General features: G+C 35.9%; 1 long non-coding RNA gene across 1 annotated transcript; it reads right to left on the bottom strand.

Annotated features, from left to right (window-relative positions):
* Window positions 1-1,822: 1,822 nt before the first annotated feature.
* On the bottom strand, window positions 1,823-22,217 carry LOC142053961 (uncharacterized). Its single transcript, XR_012659394.1, has 5 exons — window positions 21,888-22,217; window positions 20,328-20,405; window positions 14,817-14,944; window positions 10,114-10,177; window positions 1,823-2,870 (listed from the first exon to the last, which is right to left on the bottom strand). It is a non-coding gene; the product is annotated as an uncharacterized LOC142053961 (long non-coding RNA).
* Window positions 22,218-22,847: the final 630 nt, after the last annotated feature.

Here is a 22,847-nt window from a genome sequence, read left to right on the forward strand (position 1 = left end):
TAGCTGTTGAAATGGCTTAAAACTAGAACAATTTATCCTTTCCTTTTTGAACTTCAGCAAAATAAGACACAGCTCTGAACCAGCTTTCATTTACAAACCAAAATTCTCCCAATGTGATTTTCTAAAGAAAACATTTAAATCCAGTGATATCTAAATAGCTGTCAACAGTATTATAGAGAGCTGTACAAAACTTTAGAAGTAAAGCTTGGAAACAGATACATTTTCCTGGTTTCAAGTGTCATTGAAAACCACAGATTCATGAACCTGGATTGAATATAACATCTAATTTATGGGTTTGGGTAGAAACCGCCTAAAAGCTGCAAATGCCTTGGAGCTTTTATTGTAAAAGACCCAAAATTGCAATTCTGGCTAAGATTTGCTTTTTGAGGGGGTTCCTTTGAACCAAAAAGTCACAAAGCAGTGCTAGGGAGAAATGAAATGGTGTAAACCGAAGGTAGCAAGGCATGCACCAGCATTTTGGAATCAAAACAAGGCATAAATCTCTCATGCATTTCCTTTGCAGGCCCAAGACAGAGGACAGTCACAAAGTCCACCGGGTATATACCTCTATCTAATTGAAGACAAATTGGCTACTTACTCTCCTCTCTGTTTAAGAGAGTTCTAAGGATCAAAGGGAATTTTACAGACCACAGGAGTCAGAAACATAAACAAGTATGAAAGAAATTTGCAAATCCGCTATTATTTCCTTATGAAAGGTAGCAATGCTGACTCCACTTACTTCTGAGTAACAGATTAATTATTCCTATGTAGAAGAAATGCAACATTTTTCTGAAACTTAATATGCAGCCATTCTAAAATATTACAGGAAACAATATTGTTCTCAGCTGTTGCATTTGAACATAACAGCTGTGCTGAATATAATTTGTACTTTCTTTATTTCTTTATATTCAGGGACAGTTTGCAATTCTTTCCACTGACCCACACCACCCCAATTCATTGAACATATAGGTCTTCCTGCAATCGTACAGCAAAGACTAAAACAGAGATGTAGTTTTTAGTTGTTGCTTCCAAAATCTAGACTGCCAGTAACTTAATGAACCCTCTGGAGATATGCTCCCATGTGGAGCAGGTTGTGCTTGTGCCTGAGAAGGTTTAAATTAGTTATTTCTTGGAATACCCTGTGATGAAGGCACTGCTACCAACTGCTTTTCTTGTCACTAACTCGTCAGGCCAATAAACCAATTAGTTGTTGCTATAGTAAGGGTCATTTCTTATTATTTTAAAATCTTGGTAGGGTTACACAGCACCTCACGTATTTGCAGAGCCAGCATTTTCAGTTCATTATGATTGCATATGAATGTGTTTCTTCACAAAAGCAGTTTTGTTGTCAAAAAGGACTTGTTACGTTGTTGGTTTATGAAGTGCTAGCATAGTATGGGTGTGTGGGGTGGGACGGAAAAGAGCAGGAGGTTGTATGCTTCTTGAGATATTTCAACCATTCATTTTTTATGAAAAAAGCTTTTGAAAAATATTTGGTCCTCAATTAGAAGTAGCCACATGCTGCTCCTAAATCACTTTTGGCAAGAAATGCCAGTATGCACCAGAACTAGAGCTCGCATCCTTTGGAGGTTTAAGATTTGTCCTTTGAAGCTTTTATCTGTAGGGAAATCACTTTACGCCTGAAAATTTAATATCCTTGAGAACTTAGTTTGTGTCTTTTGGTTTGTGTGAATGTCCATGTACTTGTGGCTTTGGGAGGAGGCACCAGAACCTTGCTTTGCCAAATTTGATCTTACAATGTGCCATGTCCTTTGGGAAGAGCTGAACACACCTTTGAATATGTTCTCATTAGAAATTTGGAAGAATTGGCTCCAGAAATTATCTCATACAGAAAAAGTAATTAACTCACATGTTAATTGCCATGGAACCATGGCACAGCACCTACCACTGGGGTAATGAGCCTGACAGATGCAGTTGGCAAAGGAAGGCACGTAACTCATAGTGTAGTGTTGTGATTTAACCCTGGGGGGCAGCTCAGCCCCATGCAGCAGCTCACTCACTCCCCTCTAGTGGGATGGGGGAGAGAATTGGAAGGGTAAAGGTGAAAAATAAGTGTGGTCTGAGATAAAGAGAGTTTAATAAGTAAAGCAAAAGCTGCATGTGCAAGCAAAGCAAAATAAGAAATTAATTCACTACTTGCCAGATGTTTAGCCATTTCCAGGAAAGCAGGACTCCATCGGATGTAATGGTTACTTAGAAAGACAGATGCCATCTCTCCAAATGCACCTCTCTTCATCCGTCTTCCCTTTTATTGCTGAGAATGGTGTCGTATGGTATGGGATAACCCTTTGATCAGTTGGGGTTGGCTGTCCCCACTGTGCCCCTGCCCAAATTCTTGTGCCCCACAGCCCACTTGCTGAGAAGCAGAAAAGGCCTTGACACTGTGTAAGCACTGTTCAGCAATAACTGACACATTCATATGCTATCCACATTGTTTTGGTCACAAATCCAAAACTTAACACCATACAAGCTACTATGAAGAAAATTAACGATCACAGCCAAAAGCAGTAAATATATTCAGGCTTCCAGAAGTGCCATCACCAGCAAAATAGTTGGACATTGCATTTATCTGTTGGGCATTGGGCATTTGTCATGTGATCCAGGTAAGACATAATAATTAGAGTTAGCATTGAGACCTTACACTAAAATTAAGCCAGGGTCACATCTTGGATGATTTGACTAGCTGACAAGTATGGCAGTTGTGAAGAGCTTTCTTTACTGTAGAGGACCTGTCCTGACATTTGGGACGTAGAAATATATTTTTCATCAGGACAAGCATAAAAGCAAGCCCCTGCTCTGGTTAGGGTTGACCTTCACAACCATAATTTCCTTAGGCATGCTCTGGAGTCCTGAAAAAATAATAAACACAGTAGACAAGATGGGCATGAAAATGAGTCTTCTTCTTTTTGTGCTTCTCACACAAAGTAATTCACAAAAAATACCAACACTAAAACCATACTTCAATTCTTCTACCTAGGGAGAATACCCTGGATATTGGAACCTAAAAAGTTTTCATGTGATACTTTTTCTTGATACACAGCCTCATAAAGTGCTGCAGCAGGATCCAAATGTAAGAGTACCTTGCCTATTCCTTGTAAATGAATGGAAAAGACGTGGGGAAATCCTGACTTTTCCTATCCCTTTGTTGTAATTTGTCTGTCTTTCATTTTATATGTTTGAATGTTTAGTTCCACTGAAGCTCCCAGTCCTTTAGTTCCATAAGAAATTTGATATTAGTCTTGTTGGAACTCCTAAATTTCCAAAAATTTTGGAACCCAGTATTTCTGTTTTTAAAGGCATAACAAAGTTACCATTACTGAAGGAACTGGAAAAGCCATTAAATTAAAGGTAAGCTACCAGCCACAAAATTACAAAAGAGAAAGAAGGGAAGAAAACTTAACCTTTTTTTCTAAGATTTCTAACCACCTTAGTCAGAAAAGATCCCTAATAGGGAATTTCTCTGCAGGAAACATAGAAGACAAGTTAGGGAGAGACTGGCATAGTGGTTCTTCCACCACTGCCAGAATTGAAGGTTTTGGCTGCTGCTTTGTGTCTGAATCAAAACCATTTTGGTGCATTTCTGGGGTCCTTCCTAGAACAGACTTCTGAGGCTCTAGAGAGTTACTTTTGAGGACAGTTCCACTTCCCTCATGAGGCTAAGGAAGATCAAAGTATCAGGCCTATAGCGTACAAAGTGCTATTTCCCACTAGGGTCAGAGGTGGACACCAACGTCTTCAGACTGGGGAAGTGTCATGGTACAGAAGTAAAGGATATAGCAAACTGGCAGGTTTGAACAACAGACTCCATAGCTAGTTCAAGGTTGTTAATTCTCAGCTCCTTGCATCTCTGGAGCCATGGTGGAAAGGATCACTCCAAACTTTAGTAATATTATTTCCAAGAGTAGTAAACACCATTTCCTTTTGCATGTGCAGTTGAAGAAGGGAGACTAAAAAGCTCTCTGCAGCTATGAGACTAAGACCCTAGGCAACTGGTGGTCTGAGGAAAGGCTGTTATGTTTACTCTGATGACTCTTTTGCACTGACTCTCTGGAGGGACATCAAACCAGCTGCACGGAGTCCCACCACGGTATAAGAGGGGATAGACAGAGAGCAGGAAGGAAATATGTTGCTATGCAAACAGTACCACCTCTTTTGAAGTAGAGAATTAATCCTGAATACATTCAGGACACAAGACCTGAAAGGCAGGCTTAGTGGGAGGTAATCTGCTCAATGCCCTTTCCTTTTGCATGGCTAGAAATAGCTACAGGATCTGCCTCAGTTTATCTGTCTTTTCTTTATTTTTTTCATATCTACTTTTTAATAATATCTTGCATTTTATAGTGCCTTTCATCCTAATGATTTCTAAAATGTTGTACAAATTTAACAAACTGATATGTAAACTGTATACTTTGATTATTCATCCACCTCTGCAATGCAATCTGCACAGCAGTTCTTTAAGAATGAAAATACAATGGTCATGACTGGCAGCTGTTCTTGCCTTTATGTAAGTGGTGACGTCTTAACAGCTGCTTCTGAAAATGTTCCTTTGCAAGGTACAATACACTGAGTTGTACGTCCCTGGGAAATTGTGAATTTGAGGCAAACACTGTGAAAAGTGTATGTCCACATGTAATTAAAGCAAAGGGCTAAGGAATTGTCAGCTGCAGCTCTGAAGCGTTTTCGTTCTGCGGAAGTACATAGGCTAATAATCTTGGGCCTAATCTTGACCATGTTCAAATGTGCAGAGCTTTCATAGAATCCCAAAGGATTTCTCATGGAAAAAGCAGCAGTTCATTGAATAAGTGACTTCATTCTACTTTTTTTTGTGGTGTTACAGATAGGAGTATCTCCTACCAGTCCTCTTGAGGGGCAGGCTCATAAATACTGAGGAAACTGAATGGCTTGGCTGCCCACTGAATGGAAATACACAGACATATCAGCCACAAAAAACAAGGGATCATCAGGGGGGAAAAAAAAATAAGACCCTCTTCCATGGACAACTAGGAGTGGGAAAGCACTTTATAAAGCACCTTCTCATTCTCTCGTATTTCTGTGAAGCTCTAAGCCTCTGCAGCCCTGCTCTCAATGTTTCCTTTTAAGGTCACTTCATGGGTGTTTTTGTACAGCTAGGTACAAAAATCTCTCTGATCTCTGCATGAAGGAGGGGAGGCTTCAGAAGTGACAGAGGGCAAGAAGCTCAGTACACAACCCTCTATGTTCCTTTGAAAGGACAATGCTGAAGCCAGAAAAGTTCTACCCTATCTCAGGGTCACAGGGTCAGCACAATTTTCCTGCTGCAACTTAACATGCCTGTTTTTGAAAATTTTGGCCCACAGAAGACATTTAGCTGAATTAATCTACCTTTGGTCACATCATCTCCTGTTTGGGTAACCAATTACAAATGTGGAAGACGTGGAAGTGGTAACACCACTTGGACAGTAGAGGAATCTTGGCAGATCAGCAGGCTATCACTGAGGCAGCTGGCAGCCTGTCTAACATACCTATAATTCAAAATTTTGAAGTTCCTATGGTATGGATGTGAAGGGAGATTGCAAGCACTATGAATTTTTTGCTTTGCTGTTGTCATATGGGTGGATGATGACACCAAATATTTGGTCTGGAACTGAGTGTGCTGCATATTTATGCATTCAGAAACCTGAGCTAGACTCGAATGCTCAAATCATTTATGAATTTTTAGTAGTCTTCCTACTGTAAATGTTTAAAGCTGTAGCTTAGTAATAAGATATTTGATGGTAGCGCTCAAAAAGACACCACTTGAGAGTTATTAAAAAACATCTACAGAGCTTAAATATTTTTAAGGAAAATAAAGTGATGTGGCCATCTTTCTTCCCCCACTGAATAAACACCACAGAAGCAGCTAAATAGAGATGTAAACCAAATAGTTGAAAAGTCAGTTTCCAACTTGCATAAAACCGAAGGAGATAAAATACGTTCCAATTATGTTTCAGTACCAAATAAAGCATATTTTGCATTAGGACATTTTGTGTGTGTGTGTCCATATACATATTAAAGTACTTGTGTGTGTATTGACATATGCATACATCTATATACACACACATATCATATAAAAGCAACCAAAAAAAAAAGCTTGTTGGAGGCTTATATCATGCTGACTGTTTTACCTGTGGTCATAATCTGCATCATTGTACCAGACATTGTTTTAATAAAAAAAAAAAAGTGATGAAGCCACTAAAAGAACTAATTTATTATTTGTATAAAGTATTTCTAATAATTGATTGTGTGCCATGGATTTGTGTAAACTTGTAATATGAAGGAAACCATCAAGAACACAATATTTATTTTCCTTGTCTAATGTGCCATAGTGTTTCTAAGATTGCAATGCTGCAAATAAGAGTAATGTCTGATGGGGCACATTGAACAGTTCCCCAGAGACCCTGAAAGGACAGCATATGATAACTTTCAGGGCTCCATTTGTAACAGCAAGATTTCCTTTAATGTTTGCATGTTTCTAATATGAGCTATGTAAAAACGATATGGAACTCTGTGGAGAGAAGTATTTTTTTCTTATTGCATTAATTTTAATTGGCTTTTGTTTTTCTTCACTGCTATAGTACTTGCTTTCCTCCAGAAAGATGCATAAATGCTTAACCTAGAATAATTATGCATATACATTCTTATTCCATTAATAATTTGTGTTCTAATTATATTTATCATTTGGTCCACTGTATATTTGTGTGACTAAGAGCAATTTAGAAGTGTTTCATTTTCACAGGTTGCTACTGTTTTTCTATAGATAAATTAGGAAAGCTTGGGAAATTGCATACTGAAAATTGAAATGTGGACTATACAATCCATTCTGAGACTTGCCTTTTGGTGTTTACCTCAAAGCATGCTTCTGCGTGTGTGCTTGATTTACATTTAGCAATATCTAAGTGCAAATAGTAATCATACACCAAAGTAAACTGGACTATATGCAATTGCTTCCTCTGTTTCTTCAATTGCAGTTGCAATCCCATAGATTCCAATCTTGACAGGTAGCATAATTAGAAAATTCTCTTTGTCTTATTAAATGTGACTCTTCTCAATAGAATTCACTTCATTGCAGGCAAAGAACAGAAAATATACTTCAAATCTAAAATGGGAAATCAAGGGGGACTGTTTTATTTTTATCTGTCTTTGTGCAAGCGACATTATTATCAAAGGATATTGTAATGCTGAAAATGTACTTTTGGGATTTAAATCACGTATTAGCCTGGAAAGCAAAAAGTGCTGTAGGGCCCATGCAATATATTTTCTCATTAATCTGATTGAAAGATTATCCTTCCTATAGCTATGAAAAGTCTAATACCCATATATCCATCTTTCCTGCTAGTAAAATTCAGCTTTGTGCGTAGTCATTGTCTCTTGTGTCTGAGGTCCTACACTCTTCTTCATTTTTCTGTATAAGCCTATCTGTATTAAAATAAATTCAGAACAGGCCGCCATTTCATGCACACATTTTGATTATTTCATAAGCTGCTGAGGAAAATGGAAGTATCAGCAAGTCATGCAGTTTTCTAGTAATGTAATGCTGTCATTACCTCAGTGGTCATGTGAAAAAGTTTAGCTATAATATCTTTGACAAATGTTCAGTGAGTCAAAACAGTGCATTTAAATGAAATGCAGATATGAATGAGCCATTATTACAATCACAACTCCAGCTTAGAAATTATTAAATATGAATATATACACTTTCACAGTAACCTGACATTTGTAATACATAACTAGCTGTGCATTTCTCACCCCCCTCCTCCCGTTTTCCTCCCCATCATCCCCCGGATTGAGAATAGAGGAAGTCATTTTGATCAGAGGCTGCACACAGTAATTGAAGACACTCCTGATGATTTCATGCAATCAGAGTGGCACATTATTTGTGATGAAAATTAAGTAAGGAAGGAAAGCAGATTTATAGGTTGTCTTGCTTATGGTCAACTGCCTTTACAAAAGATTAGCAATTCTATTCTAACCACCCTAGCTGCATATATACTTTTCCACATCGTAGATTTACTGAAATTTTCATATAACCTTAGTCATAACTTGCAGTACCTCATGATTTTAAGCTTTTAATGAAACTACAGAAGATGTCTTAAACTGAATGATTTCTATTCTGAGCTCTTTGAGTGCTGATAGCATGAACAGTATAGATGGCTCTAGCCATAACTGTCACAGAGATAATATTCTTTTATGCCTCAAGACACTAAGATGGTGCTGTAGATAACCAAAAGGAATAAGCTGCCACCATCACTAATCTGCAGCTTTGAAACACTATAGCTTTTGCATGGTTAAGAGAAGGTAAAATTACCTAGAAGTGTAATATAGGAGACATTTTTAAGTGAACATAGAAGGGAGAACTAAAGGTTTTCATATTTTGTAATCTATATCCACTCTGGATCAAATCAACTATATCCCCCTTTTTGTGTGTTTATGGATAACAATTGAAAATACAAAAGAAGCTGAAGCCTTTGAATCCTCCTAGGATACTTTACACTAATATAGTGAAATTGAAATATGGGGAATAGTTAGCCTTATTGTTCCCTTCAGAGTTTAACTTTCAAGATATTTCATATAGGCTTTTGGTTGGTTTTATAATACATGTAACAGATTTTGTCCACAATAATATCTGCTTTGTGCCAGAGGAGTATAATTTCTGTTGATTATTTTTCAATATGTAAAAGCAAATGCTACTAAAACTTTAATAAGAGACCGAACTTTATTTACATTTGTCATAGTTAAGCTTGCCAAATTAAAAATAAAATTGTAGAGGAACATGAAGTAATACAAAAAGTAAAACTTCTACAAAGTCTGTTCCACTTTAAGGTGCCATTACCTAGAAATAGCCTTGTTTATTTCAATTCTTTAAAAGTATTTCTGAACAAATTAAGGTTTTACCATTCATATAGCATATAATTATTATTTGTTGTCTATAATGTCTCATGTGTACTACCATTAAAATTTGATTTATAATAAATAAATAAATAAAGCCCAAGGAACCTGCATCTTTTTTACCACCTAGATTTTTTTCCACACACAGTTTAGAAAACCCTGATCAAAAATCCTATTGTTGTGAGAATACAGTCTGACATGAAAGTGTCAGGGAAGCAGCGAAGGAAAAATGATGAACTAAACATCAGCAGAGTTGGACCTACGACAAAAAACATTTTCTGGGTGTGTTTTTTAGAAACTGCAGTAAGCTTTTCAGAGAAAAGAGAAATTTCTCTTGAAGATATCAAGCAATATACACATTTTTTTAATTGAACACATGAACTATCAATAATAATCTGCTAATTTGTGCTCCAAAATACAATCATTGTTGGGACAAAAATACAAAGCATGCAGGAAGCTATTAAATGCACAGCAGTACTTGAAATCGAACCACAGTGACTTGTTATGGCATGCTGACATTATTGGTTCTTGTATATAGTTACATAATGATCTCTGAAGCCAGATTTTAAAAGAGGGCTGTAAAGCGGATAAGGGACATCAAAATCTGGCTTCACCATCAACTTTCTAAACTTCATGCTAAGCGGTACTTACAATTCTTCTGTGTAAACAACTGCATGCAGTTGAAAGTAGAACAAAAATACATTTTTTCCCACTGCAAGAGGTATGTTGTGTAATAAAGAGTTAAAAACTCTACTTCTAATTAAAAATGGGATTGTAATCTCTCATCTTGCCTGAATTCAGTTAATGCAGATGCCCCCCACCCTCAATTCAACTTGACTTCTGGTAGCTCTACAGCCTGTCATTGCTGCTTTTATGGCAAAACCAGGTCCTCAGTTAGTAGGTGATCAGGAAACCACGGATATTTTGATCAAGAAAAATCCCAAGTACTGAGAAGAAACACTGAGTCAGAAACAGGAATTCACCTAATTCTGTGACTCCACCCATTAGCCTGTTATAAATTGTCTTAATATTAATTCAAAAATTATTTTGAAGGAGCTGCCCAGCAACAAGGCATATTACTCATGTGCACACAAGGCATATTACTCATGTGCATAGCACTGCCATTTACATATATGAAATGCCATTTTTGGCCCCAGTAGTAGGTGAAGGAAAAGGATTTTCACTTACTATTGTGCTGCTGCTGTTCACATGACCCATCTGAATCTCACTGTCAGAAGAGCTTACAAATGGTCTGAAAGAAAGAACTGTGCAGGTTTATCCCTATCTAGCTATACCTATTTACAAATTGTAGAACAGGAATTATTTAAAATACTTTGTCTGGAAAGTTAATATAGGGTCATCTCACAAATTAATTACCTTTTGTTTTCATTTGTATTCATCACAAAACACCTGTTTTTTATTACTGTACATATTCAGTCCTTAAATTAAGGTACTCTAATGTTAATGATAGAATATGATACGAGTATCTAGAAGATGTTTATTATATACTAGCACAAAAATGCACAAAAACACAGAAAGTGAACCTTGTGTTTGTCGTTAATGTGGCTCTGTGCAGAGCTCTGCACTGTACTTTCTCTCCCCTTTCCAAACCAGACAAAAGGTAATTTATTCCTTCTTTGAGTATGAATACTGTACAATAGATGAATAGTCTATGCTAGCAAGCTTTCAAAGCTGATGTTGCTGAATAAGAATCATATACTTCTCTGAGATGTGTTTTTGTCCTGAAAGGTGTAAAAAATGCACCTCTTCCATTTTCCAAAGGGTTTGAACCAAACCAGACACTTTTTTTTTTCCTGGCTATTGCTCAGTTGGCCTTGTGTCTGTGCTGCAGCCAGACACATTGTGTATCTGGATATGCAAACCTTTGTGTTTAGAAAGCAAGGCAAAACTGCATATTGAAACAGAATTGCCACAGCAAACTCTAATAGTGCACTTTCTCTGAAAGCATCTGCTGACACAGGCCTAAATCTGATGCATCTGCTTTACACATTGCCATTTGGGTTATTACAAATAAAGGCAATGGAAGTGATGAACAGAGAATTTGGCTTCATATGGACTAAAACAAAATCAAGACGTGTTAGTGCAAGAAATACATGGACAAGTTGGTCTGAGTGAAGTGGTGGCCTACCAAAGCAACCAGCAGCTGGGCAGAATGAGAACTGGGTTGATTCAGCCTTACAAAGAGAAGACAACTTACTGCTGTCTATGACTTCCTAATAGGAGGGTTTAGAGAAGATATCTTCTCTACACTAAACCCAGATGACCTCTAGCTTTCCCCATCCATCTTAAAAGATTCTGTGATATAATTATTTTGAAGTTTAGGTCAGTTAAGTCAGCTATTCAACTTCAGACTTAGGCAAATGCCCCCAAAACTGATATTTTCTGCCTAGTTTGGAGAAGGAAAGAGGATGACACACCCAAGCACCATTGATCCTACAGAACAATGTCCAGGAGTTCCTTAGAGTGCATAAAATAAAAATTAAAAAACCCCTAGTACTCATGCATAAAATTCAAACTTGAAATGCGTGGTTAAGTACCAGAGCTAACTGCTTAAGATATTATATTCATAATTTCACTTTCATGAAGATTCTCGAGGTGTCAGATGATACTTCCCAACCATTATTACTAGGCTAAAAAGAATGGCATGTAAAGTTGAAAATATCTTTGCAACATTATGAGTGCTATTTGAAATTTCCAAATTACTTTCACCATATAATTTTAGCAGCATACTGGAATTAGTACAGTACTAGTAATATACATATTGGAGAAGAAAGTACTGCATAGATGAGTTTATATCAGTACTTGCATTTTATCAAGCATTATAGTCTGCTATTCTATGAGTAGTAAAGCAATGATAAATAAATCATGTGGTAAATATAATGTTATGAAAAATATGACTGCACAGCTCATCAGTTATATGCCATTTTGCTTTTTTAAAACTTACAATGCTACACAGTATAGAATATAGACATTATAGCTGAATTTTTTAAAAGGGCAGATTCATTTATGACCAATAACAACATCTCTAGTTATATTGCAAAAATAAGGTTTATCAGATCTTGTGCTTCTGGACATACACTGATCATTGAAAAGGTCAGGATATAATTTTTATGCACACACACAACTTTTTTCTTTAGATGAAGTTTTTGTTGTTGCTGCTCTTTGCTTTATGTTTTGTGGAAGCTAGAGAAATTAATCAGTAAAACAAGCAGTCTACTGCATCTGATAAGACTGTAATGAGTCTAGAACTTCCTTAATGATTCTAGAACATAGTTTCTTTAATCAAAAGGAGTACATGACCATATCATGTTACTAGTCACTGCAACTGTCTAGTTATTTTTTTCTTCATGTGGAGGCTGGTAATGCTTCTAAATGAAAAATAATGCTATTTTCCCCTCATGCTTTGGGGAAATGAAATATTAGTAAGGGTACTATAAATCAAATGTTCCAATATTGCAGAAGTATCACATTGAAATAGGTTACCAGTTACAAACCAAGGACTTCTGTTGTTACTGTTGTTTTGATTTCCATTCCAGACAGGTGTTGATCAGACATATCTAGACAGACCTTATGATGCAATAGTGTGTAAAACATATGAATAAATCTTGCCTTCTATAGATATAAAACTCTGCCTTATTTACTGCAAGAACTGAGAAGAAGAATGGTCAAACTGGAAAAGAAAAAGTGGTCTCAGTGATAAGGTCACTCTGTAGAATTTGATTCACTGCAAAACAATTAAGTCATTCTGAGTAGTTCCTTAAAGCGAAACCTTTTACAGTTGGTTCTTAATTAAGTTTATCTAATCTGGGAAACTTGTGCTCTTATCTTCAGAAGAACTGAGAGCTTTTAGCTGCAACCAATTTTAGTAGGAACTGTATGCTAAGCACATGACATTTTAGAAAAATGTTATTAATGCTAAAAACCCAATTTGTTAGGTACAGCACCCAAATTTAGTGGATTATTTTGATGTTACTCTCCATATGCATTTGATATCCATTGCAAAATGAGGACAGGAGAGTTCCTAGTGCATTTCATAGATGTTGTGAACAAAACCCACATATGTACAGCATTTCAGTTCTGTGGTGATGAACACCATAGAAAAGGCCATTATAAAATTAATTATTTTATATTCAGTGTTGGATTTGGCTTGTCTCAGGTGAGTAGCCAATGCAGTGGTATAAAGAGATATTAAACAGGCTCTGATTCCTTGAGCCTGTCTGTCTTATGCAATGAATCAGGCTGGGGTCTGGTGGGAAAAATAAAATTTGATCATAATATTTTTATGGCCATTTGAACTTGCTCTGGCTCTTAGTTCCATGTGAAATATCTGAGAACAGAGTCATGGTAGGGTCTACTCAATTCTCTGTGGAGAGACTTTGAAAGTCAGAGTAGTTCTACTGCAACAAACTAGTCAAACTAATCAGCACTGTGGGAGAAGCCTAAGCTGGATTTCATCTACAGAAAACATCTCTGGAGAATCTAGCAAAATTTCAATTAGGGAAGTGGCCAGTGTAACTTTTTCCAGTGCTTGTTGTTCTGATTAAGGTGTGCAATGAAATCATATCAAGGTTCAGAACTTGAGGAAATAACATCAGGAAGAATTATGCCTGTCCTTTTGGTTTCATTTATATTTTCCAGTGTGTTCACCGGTCACTTGGTTGCACAACAGGAAAATTCATGTCCAGTATAAGTTCAAATCCATTTTAGAGGGCTCAGTCTTCAGACATGCTGAATATCCTCAACTGCTTTTACGTTCCAGAGCAACTGAAGTTTCTCAGCACTCTGGAATTTTTGGAAATTAATGAGCAGTTTAGTTAATTTTATACTTTGTGAGAATCTGTGGAATTTGAGAAAGACAGTGTAACATTTGTAGCTATTATGGAGTCATAAGAGTGTGTCATAGAAAAGAAAAAGATATTTTGCAAACTCTAGTTGAATGAAGAGTAACTTGAATTATAATCCCAAGGACTAGTTTGATCACAGTTTGTGATTCTAATGGCAAATTAGTTAAAGTGCAACTGGGTATGCACAGACACAATTAGCAACTTAAACAGTCCAACATGGCTTGAGATGTCAGAGGTATGTTCCATGACAAAAGAGGAAAGTTTGATTTGTCTTCAGACTGATAGCAATAGTTTTAGTCTCTCTTAATGAGACATTTTTTAGTAGTAAAATGGTTAATATATTTAGTCAGATGATGTAAAAATTCAAAATGTTTAAAAGTGTCTCCTTCTTACCTACAAAATGTACTTCAGTTTGGTGCATAAATAATACTTTTACAATGTTGATATTGATATTACAGTCTCCTAACTACAGAATGATCTGTATGCCCTTTCCTGTGTTTTCTTTCTTTCTGTCTTCTGCCACTGCCCTTTCCCTTATTGACTGGTGTCTTGTAGTGGACTTCATAAGCCTAAATTATTTTTCATGTAATGTACAAGAATTAATGGTATAGTTATCTCTAAAACACTGTAGTATGAAAAAACATAAACCATGTGTGTATTTGAGGTAGGTGTTCTTACAAATATCTATAAATAGATGGGAAGGGGGCAGGGGGGTGTTTGTTTTATTTTTTTAACTGGAAAAGTCCTGTACCTGTGATTTAAGGTATTCTTACATGCAACATCTTCAAAGCCATCCAAAACTTCCTTTGGACAGACAGCTCAATTTGTTAATACAATGAGACATAATTTGCTTTCATCAACAAAGCACCCACAAAAGGGACGGTCTTGATCATCCCTTCTTTTCAGTACAGGTGGTTCTTTGCTCATTTATGGAATTTGTCAGGACACCAGTCATCAAAGGGGGAAGACACTACATGCACCCACAGAGACCTGCCAACTCATGAGCACCCTGTGTTGGGGACTCACCTCCATGAGTGAAAGGACCCTTCAGTTCCCAGTGCTGTTCAGTGTTTGGATGCCCTGCCGTCACTCCTAACACTGGTGCAAACTGAGACCTGGACTGAAACTCTGAGCCACCAGTGGCGGTATCTGGGCTGGAATGGAAGCAGCAAATCAAAAGAAAAGAAGGCAATATGCATGCTACCTATTTCCAGAGCAAAATACTTCAGTTGTAAGAAATGCTTACAGGGAAATCAAATGGTGTTCATGCACTTTCTACTCAAATGGACAGAAATGGACATATAGGAGCATTAGGTCTTCTGTTCCTTCAAGTTCTTCTCTCCAGTGAGAAAAAAACACTTTCATGAAGATTTAATTTAACTGTAAAAAAAATCTCTGTGGATAAAATCACTAATATGAATCTCAAAAGGGATATTTCTGAGAGGCGAAAACTTTCAGAGGAAGCAGGGTTGATTTGATTATAAGTGAACAAAGCTCAGAATTCCCAGTGGTGTGATAATCCTTAAAATGAAAATGCTTCCTAAACAGAACACTCTGTATGGAAGCATCTTTCAACACACACTTATCTGAAGTTCTTTACAAACAAAATCCCTATCAACAACAAATTCTTATGGGATAAAGGAGATCTATTGGAATTAACGTCATGAGTAAAAGACAAGCTCAACAAGCCTATGGTGTTTTTGAGGACATGATCAATTTTATTATAGAAATAAAATTAAATGTTTACTACTAGAAAATATGTGCTTGCCTGTAGGAAATATCACTCTTATCTAAATGATCAGTCCAGTATGGAGGAATACCCCATTGCCATATTTAATTAGTAAATACAGAAATTGAAATCTATGAGTAGTACAGTATAAGTCATGTTGGTCCACTGCTCAAAACCAGTAAACAGTTATAGCAGAAAAATTAGAGAAATAATATGCAAACAAAAACAGCAAAGAAGGCTTACCTGAAAGGCTTATTTTTCTACCCTTATCAACTTGCTACGCAAGGACTGTTTTCCCTTCCCTTTCCTTTCCTTTTCTTTTCAAAAACAATGACTTTTGCTTATTTTTAGGGCTTTTCAACTTACTATTTACTGCTATCCAGTCCTTTGGGAATGTTGTTATCTCATGTACAAATAGTTGATTTCTCCATTTTGCATAAAGACCACATTTGTGTCCTTTTTTTCTTTTTTTGCCCCCTTAGCACTTTTTATTCCTCTGTCTTTTTAAAATATCTAGACTAGCAAGTAAATGGATCATGTAGTATGTCTCATCTTTAGAAAGATATTGTGAGCTACCAATCTTTCTAACACATAAATGTTGGAAGCAAAAGAGTTTCAAATCATCCTCTAGTAATATCAAATATATACAGCTTTGTCAGTGTGAAAGATGTCACCAAGAAAGAACTTTCTCTTTATTAGACTAGAGTAAATGTCACATCAATTAATAATTCAGTAATATTTCTTCAGCTACTATTTTCACAATAAACTTCTATGTTTGCCCAGTATTGGAGCAAAAATAGATAATGGAATTATATTTTATCACTGTAGTCAGATAACTGGAAGTGATACTTGTCTTAAAACCTCTGCCTATTTGTACAGTACATGGTATTTTGATTGTTGATTCTACAGTATAATCGGTAACTACACTCAATAGTATAGTAGATTTTTCAACTTGTTTAATCTCACTGTCTTGATTTCATGGTGAGATTGTGATGAGCGACTCCCATTTACTCTTGAGTTCAGCATTAATATAATTACATAATAAACCACAACCAATGAGGACCCTTAAAGATTGCCACTTTATTTTCAGTTGTTATTGTTTTTAAACACAAATCTTGACAACCAATTTTGGCTAACACACATAAAGTGCTATTCAGAGTGGAAAGGAGATTTGTATATAGGCATGAAAACTGATACCTGTTTTATTTCAGTTATCAAAAATCTTCTAAACAGAATATTTTTATTTTCTAGTCCAACAGGAAGTTAATATGCAGTCAGATCTGTAAGTAATTTAATAAAAAAGTAAACAATTCATCATTAGTTTGCATTTCACATTTTAATCTGTTTGTTTTATTGGTTGCTCTATTTTATCTTTTTTTTTTTGAGGCTTGTCTGAAAGAAAATATGCTATACCTTTGAGCCAAACCACAGTAAAATGATTCTGCCTAACTCTGAGAGACCCAATCATTTCTTTTTATATTTTATAATAACATATGACATGTCAATTTAAACAAAATACACAATATTTGCTGACTGCAGTAAAAGGTTGATATTAAAATAATGTGTTGCTGTTAAGAGCAGATAATTGAGCATACCGCAGTGTAGGTACTATCTGCTATAACAAATGTAATACAAAAAACTAATGTTTCCTTAACAAAGGGTGCTCATACAGATAATATTTGGTATCTAGAATTTTACACTTTCTCAGTGTAACTGTTTAGCAGAAATCTCTATTTTTTTGTATCTTTATTCTACAATAAATTTTAAAACATATGTATCAATCCTAAACAGTTTAGTGGCAGCAAATATTGTAAAATATTAGTAAGATCTTTTTTCTGGGCAATGGTGGGTGTATGTGTCTGTGTCTGTGCATTTATGTGTATGCATTTTAAGATGAAATCTTACTCTCCTGTGTTAGATTCTTCCTGAATTTACCTTCATGAGCCACCATGTGTTTTTCTACTTGCTATACTTAATAAAAAAAAAAAAAGAAACCTCCAAATCCTAGATCACCAGTGTTCTAGTGCAAACAAAAATGCCTTCTGCTGTTAGAGCAAACCCTTTACACAATTCTCAAATTTTTAGGAAAGCTAAATTTCACTTCGTTTTTGCTGTAAAATTCTGCTCTTTACCTTGTTCCATATGGACATGTACCTTATTATGCTTAACATAACCTGTGCTTCTCTATACTCAGTCTTCTTGCCTCCTTGCTTTTTTCCCCGAGTACTGGATGGGATGTAATCATCTGTATTTGCTACTTCATACCATTTTTCTCACCTCCTTCCCTCAAGCTGTGCTTACTTTGTCCAGCTTAACACTTGACCTTGAAACTCTAGATCCCAGGAGGAGCTTTTCTCAGGCCTTACTAGAGCTCTGCTAAAACTTCTTGTACCCAGTTTCCCCCTTGATTACCAGCCCTGCTCCTGACACATCACTCTAAATCATTCTCCACAGCAATCAGGTTCTTCCCAGCGTAGCTCCATACTCTGCTGCCCCTAATAGCAAACAAGGGCTGTTGAAGGGGGAGGAAATGTGGTGGCAACAGCACAGACACTTTGCTCGTTGCCCCACTCGGTGTCACTCAGGCCAGCCACCTTTGCACAGAGCCAGAGGACATGGTGGGTGTGCAAAGGCTCCAGTCATTCTGCTATCTGACCAATGGCACACAGCATAAAACATCCCAGTCTGAGCTGGGCATCTTCTCATCTCGCTTCTCCCCATTCCCACCCATGTAAAATTGCATTTGCCCCTGCAAATTGTTAACAGTTTATGAAGAATTGATCTTCTAAGGCTATTGTAGCAGAGTACCATCAGCAGGTTTTGGATACTCAGCCAAAAAATCCTCCAGGTATTCAGGTATTCTCTTTAGCTCAGACACTAGGCTCATTCTTCTAAAAGTGTATTTGGATCTGTCATATTTTTATGCATAATGCAAAGTTGAAAGTGATCTACAACACCCTTCTCAATGCATTTTTACTGCAGTGAATCTGTGACATTGTTGTCTTATATGTAGAGCTGCAAGAAGTAGACTGTTTTGCTATGTATTCCTACATGTAGTTTTTGTTATATTAATGATATGAATTGTATAATTCTTAAAGCAGGATTAGGGAAAGAAGTGTTCGTTGATAAGAGAAAGAGTGCTATTTCAGTCTGGGGTACTTGTGAATGAGAACAGACTCAGAAGCCTAAATAAGTTCCTTTTCATATTGATCAGACTTCTGGAGGGAAACAAAACAAAATAAAACCAAACAAAAACCAAAAACTTGAAGCAGGATGAGTTTTCCCTTTTAAAAATGAAGTACAAGAATCCACTCCAAATGATTTCATATTTGATGTGTTTGAACAAAATATGTATTTGGCTTCTCTTTTCAAACTAAAGATAAACTCCAGGAGAGTTCAGGTTGTTTTGCCTTTTGTCTAGAGGTCCTCTAAATTTTAATGTTTTGTGTTATACCTATGGTCTGTTACTGAAATTTACCTTATTTTTTGAGGTCTCTACAGTTATTTGCTGTTGAAAAGGTCTCTTCATCTGTTGCCACATTAACCTGTTAACTGTTCATTAAAGCTATGGAATCCTGTATCCATGTCCAGTGAGCTGTGGCATAGGTCATTGTCAGCAAGTTTGCCACTGTAAATTGCAGGGGGAAATCTTGTTGCAAATCTGCCTGCAATATCTACTTAACTTTGCCACTTCTCTTTTTCTTGTGATTGCTTGTCTGCCACATTGAAATAGGATCCTGAAAACTTTTGCAGGGGTTTTGAGGTCCTATAAACTTCAGAATAAAATCATGGATATTCCTGCACACTTTTTGTAGTCCATATATAAATTCTGCAGCATATAACTCAAACTAAATTTACACACAACCAAATTTAAACTGTACCTGTTTATTCTTTTCCTCCTTCTCCAAATAAGGTGCAAAACTGTGTACAAGTAAAATTCAATTCCCAGTCAAGAATTTTGCCCTTTTTTGTGGGAACTGGAAACTCAAGGGGGTATGTAACTGAGATACAAGTTCAGTGTAAGGTCTTAAAGGAGAGGAAAAATATCTGAGAAGTTTAAAATAGAATTAAATACAAAAAATTGCATTTTATTTATAATTTACACTGCCTTTTCCAGGGAAGGGGAAATTACTTGTGTTGTAGTTAAGTTTTACCTTGGGACAACGTGCTCAGAGGTATCTTTTCAAGGTAGATGGTTATCATCACAGGCCTTATTTGAGGGATTAATTTTTAACATTGTCCATAATGTCTTTAAATAGTTTTTGCTGTCTTACCTAAGTACTGTGGCTAAAATCTTGATTCCTGTAAGTATTAATAGAGAATACTTTTGCCACAAAAATGGAATTGAAGGCTATGTAAGTGATGATAAATAGAAACTAGAGAGTTCTTTATACTAAGAGTATGTGTCTTGAAAACCCTGTCCTGATTCTTTCCCCCCTTCCTCTCCATCATCAAAGATATGAAAGGCTGAAGCCCACTTATCTCAAGCACTGTCTTTCACAATTTCCCAGTGTGATTGCTACACTCATTTGGGATACTTGGCTGATAGATCCCTAGCTTTCATCTTGTGACAATGGAAAGGAGGGCATTCTCAGCGACAGGCCAAAAATATGAAACAAACTTCCTACAAAGCTGATCCCAAACAGTGGAACATCTTTCGCATGACTTTCAAGCTCAGTACAAGGCATATCTGTATTAACTGGCATTCCCCAATAGCTATGTAGTAATGACACTGAACACAGGAGGAATCAACCTCCAGAACATTATGGTAAAGAAACAGCTTCAAAGAAGAGAAAGAAAAGCGGTACCTTCTAGAAGTAATTTTGATGTATCTTTAATCATTTCTATGTGCTCAAATACTCCAATGATTCATGCCATAGATATACCTATAAATAAATCACAGAAAGTTGGAAAACATCTCTGAAACATAAACCAAAGTAGTCATCATATGCAATGCACATGAGAAATATTTAATTAGCTGTGCAAGTGAGCTGACATGCAAGCACAGTATGTTAATTTGCAGAATTTGTTTTGAGGAACGCAAGCTGTTCCTTAACTGTGCAAAAACGAAAGTAGTTTATACAAAATTAAGTTCTGAAATCAATTGCAAAACTTCTCTAGCAACTTCAAGTGGCACTTGGTAAAGACACTGCAGTTAAGAGATTATCGGTATTTCAATTATAAATTAATATATTGAAGTGCGATGTTATTATCATTATAATACTATTCCAGTAATTGCAGAACTGCTGGGGGAAAAAAAAAAAAGATTAACACATCAAATAAGTTACAAAAGTGAATAAAATGACAACAGCAAAAAAATTACAAATAACAACTAGAGGAAAGTCTTACGATTGAAACAAAGTTGTCAAGAACTGGAAATATTATTTCATGATCTGTAATAGTGTAATAAAATATTAAGTTCTGTATTGCCAAATGCCATACTGTCATCTAAAATAATGAGGAGGGAAAAGAACTATGATCACTAGGTAAGATTTCAAGAGATCTTCAACTCTTCTAAGTGGAATAGAACAGTTTCATTTTATGCTCTAGATGAAAATCTACCCTACTTGGAAACAATCAAAGAGATTATTATTAACAGGGTGTTTTGAAAGTTAAGAACAGAATATCTTTTCGAGAACTTTACCAAGAAATAGAAGGTTAGAAATAGCATGATAGTTAGCAATGGAATTTTAACCGTGTAACAGCTTAAGAGAGGGGGCTGAAAGAGTGGCCACTTTAAAATCTCCAGGAAATTTGCCACTGAAAAAACCCAATCATTAATAATAGCTGTTATGTGGTGGGGGAATCAGAAGAAGGAAAATCATCAAACACAAGGTAGAGTGAAAGTGCTCATGTTTTTATATAAGGTGATATTAATTGAATCGTGTAGGCAGAACAGGGAGCAACTAGACTTGGTAATAGGAAAAGGATTATTAACAGTTATAGAAAAGGAAGGAAAAACCACTTGGGTTAAGCAGTACATCAGACATGCATTGTAATCTTTTTTGTAATTGGAAAAGTTCCATTTATTATTCATTAAACAACAGATTCAAACTGATTTAAAAACAGTTACTCTGTGAAGGAAGAAAATATTTGCAAGGTACTTTCTAGGTGATAGATTTATAAGTCAGAGTATCAACATTAAAAAGGATTTCTCGGTTTCAGAATGTAAAATAAGTTACATAGTACAGTAGTCTTTTATGTCACAATGATCAAAAACTTACACTGGTATTTAGGAGGTTAGCAGGGAAAATAGCTATATATTGCTCAAGGGGGTTGAAAATCATCATAAGTATAAAAACAAAATCATCTAAATTTTAGAATCATTACTCAATGGAATGGCAGTGTATATTTGCAATTACACTTACAGTTTCTTCTGATTTTGAGACCCCAGTGTTGAGGTAAATTGGGGGTTAATGAAAAGCTTTTCTAAAAATAGGATGCAAATCAGGTAAGGTATTCTTTGAATTGTGACAACTTAGAAATTCATAATCTTCTGTATTTCACTTCCGTCTCCTTTTTTTTTTTTTTTTTTAACTGGTACTCGTCCACTGGCAGAAATCTGTGAATTAAATTTCATCTTAAATAAGAAATTTATATGATATATTTAGGAGACTAATATAAATTTATTATTTTACTTCAGATATTGAGAAAAAACACAGTCAACATAACTTTCAACCTAAAGTTATAAGCAAAACTTAAACTGTGTTTAGCTAAAAACCAGAGATACAATAACTACTAAGAAGCCAAGGTTATAGCATTTAAGGAGAGGAGGTATAGTTAGAAATGGAGAAATAAAGAATAAGAAAGAATGGAGAATTAAAGAATACGGTTTTAAAGTCTAAAAAAATTATTGATGCTTCCTTAGGGAAAAAATGATGGTAGTAAAACAAATTATAAAAGAAGCAAGATCTTTAAAAGAATCCATTTCTGGAGGAGCATTTTAGGTTAGCTAGAAAAGAAAGGGCCAAAATGTTAAGAGTTTCCCCAAGAGTACAAATTGACTTTGAGAATGTACAGGTAATAGGATGGGGAAGATAAAAATGGCTTAGAAATAAAGGCTAAGCAGGAAGTGTGGCAACTACGACAAGGAAGACTGCTTCATATTGGGGAACCTACATGAAAAGAAGTAAGGCAAGATGAAGTATAATTTATATAGAAATAACGTAGCCAAGAACTTTGCTGTATTGTAAGGTGACTTACTGAACATAAATGAGTTTTGCACAAATTTAAAAGAAATTAATTGTTACAAGCAGTGTCTATAAGAAAAGGTAAATGTGCATGAGAGTAAATGAAATAAGAATGATATAAGAAGAAAAAAAGGAAAA

Source organism: Phalacrocorax aristotelis, chromosome 2 (genome assembly GCF_949628215.1).
Source record: "Phalacrocorax aristotelis chromosome 2, bGulAri2.1, whole genome shotgun sequence".
NCBI classification, from domain to species: domain Eukaryota; kingdom Metazoa; phylum Chordata; class Aves; order Suliformes; family Phalacrocoracidae; genus Phalacrocorax; species Phalacrocorax aristotelis.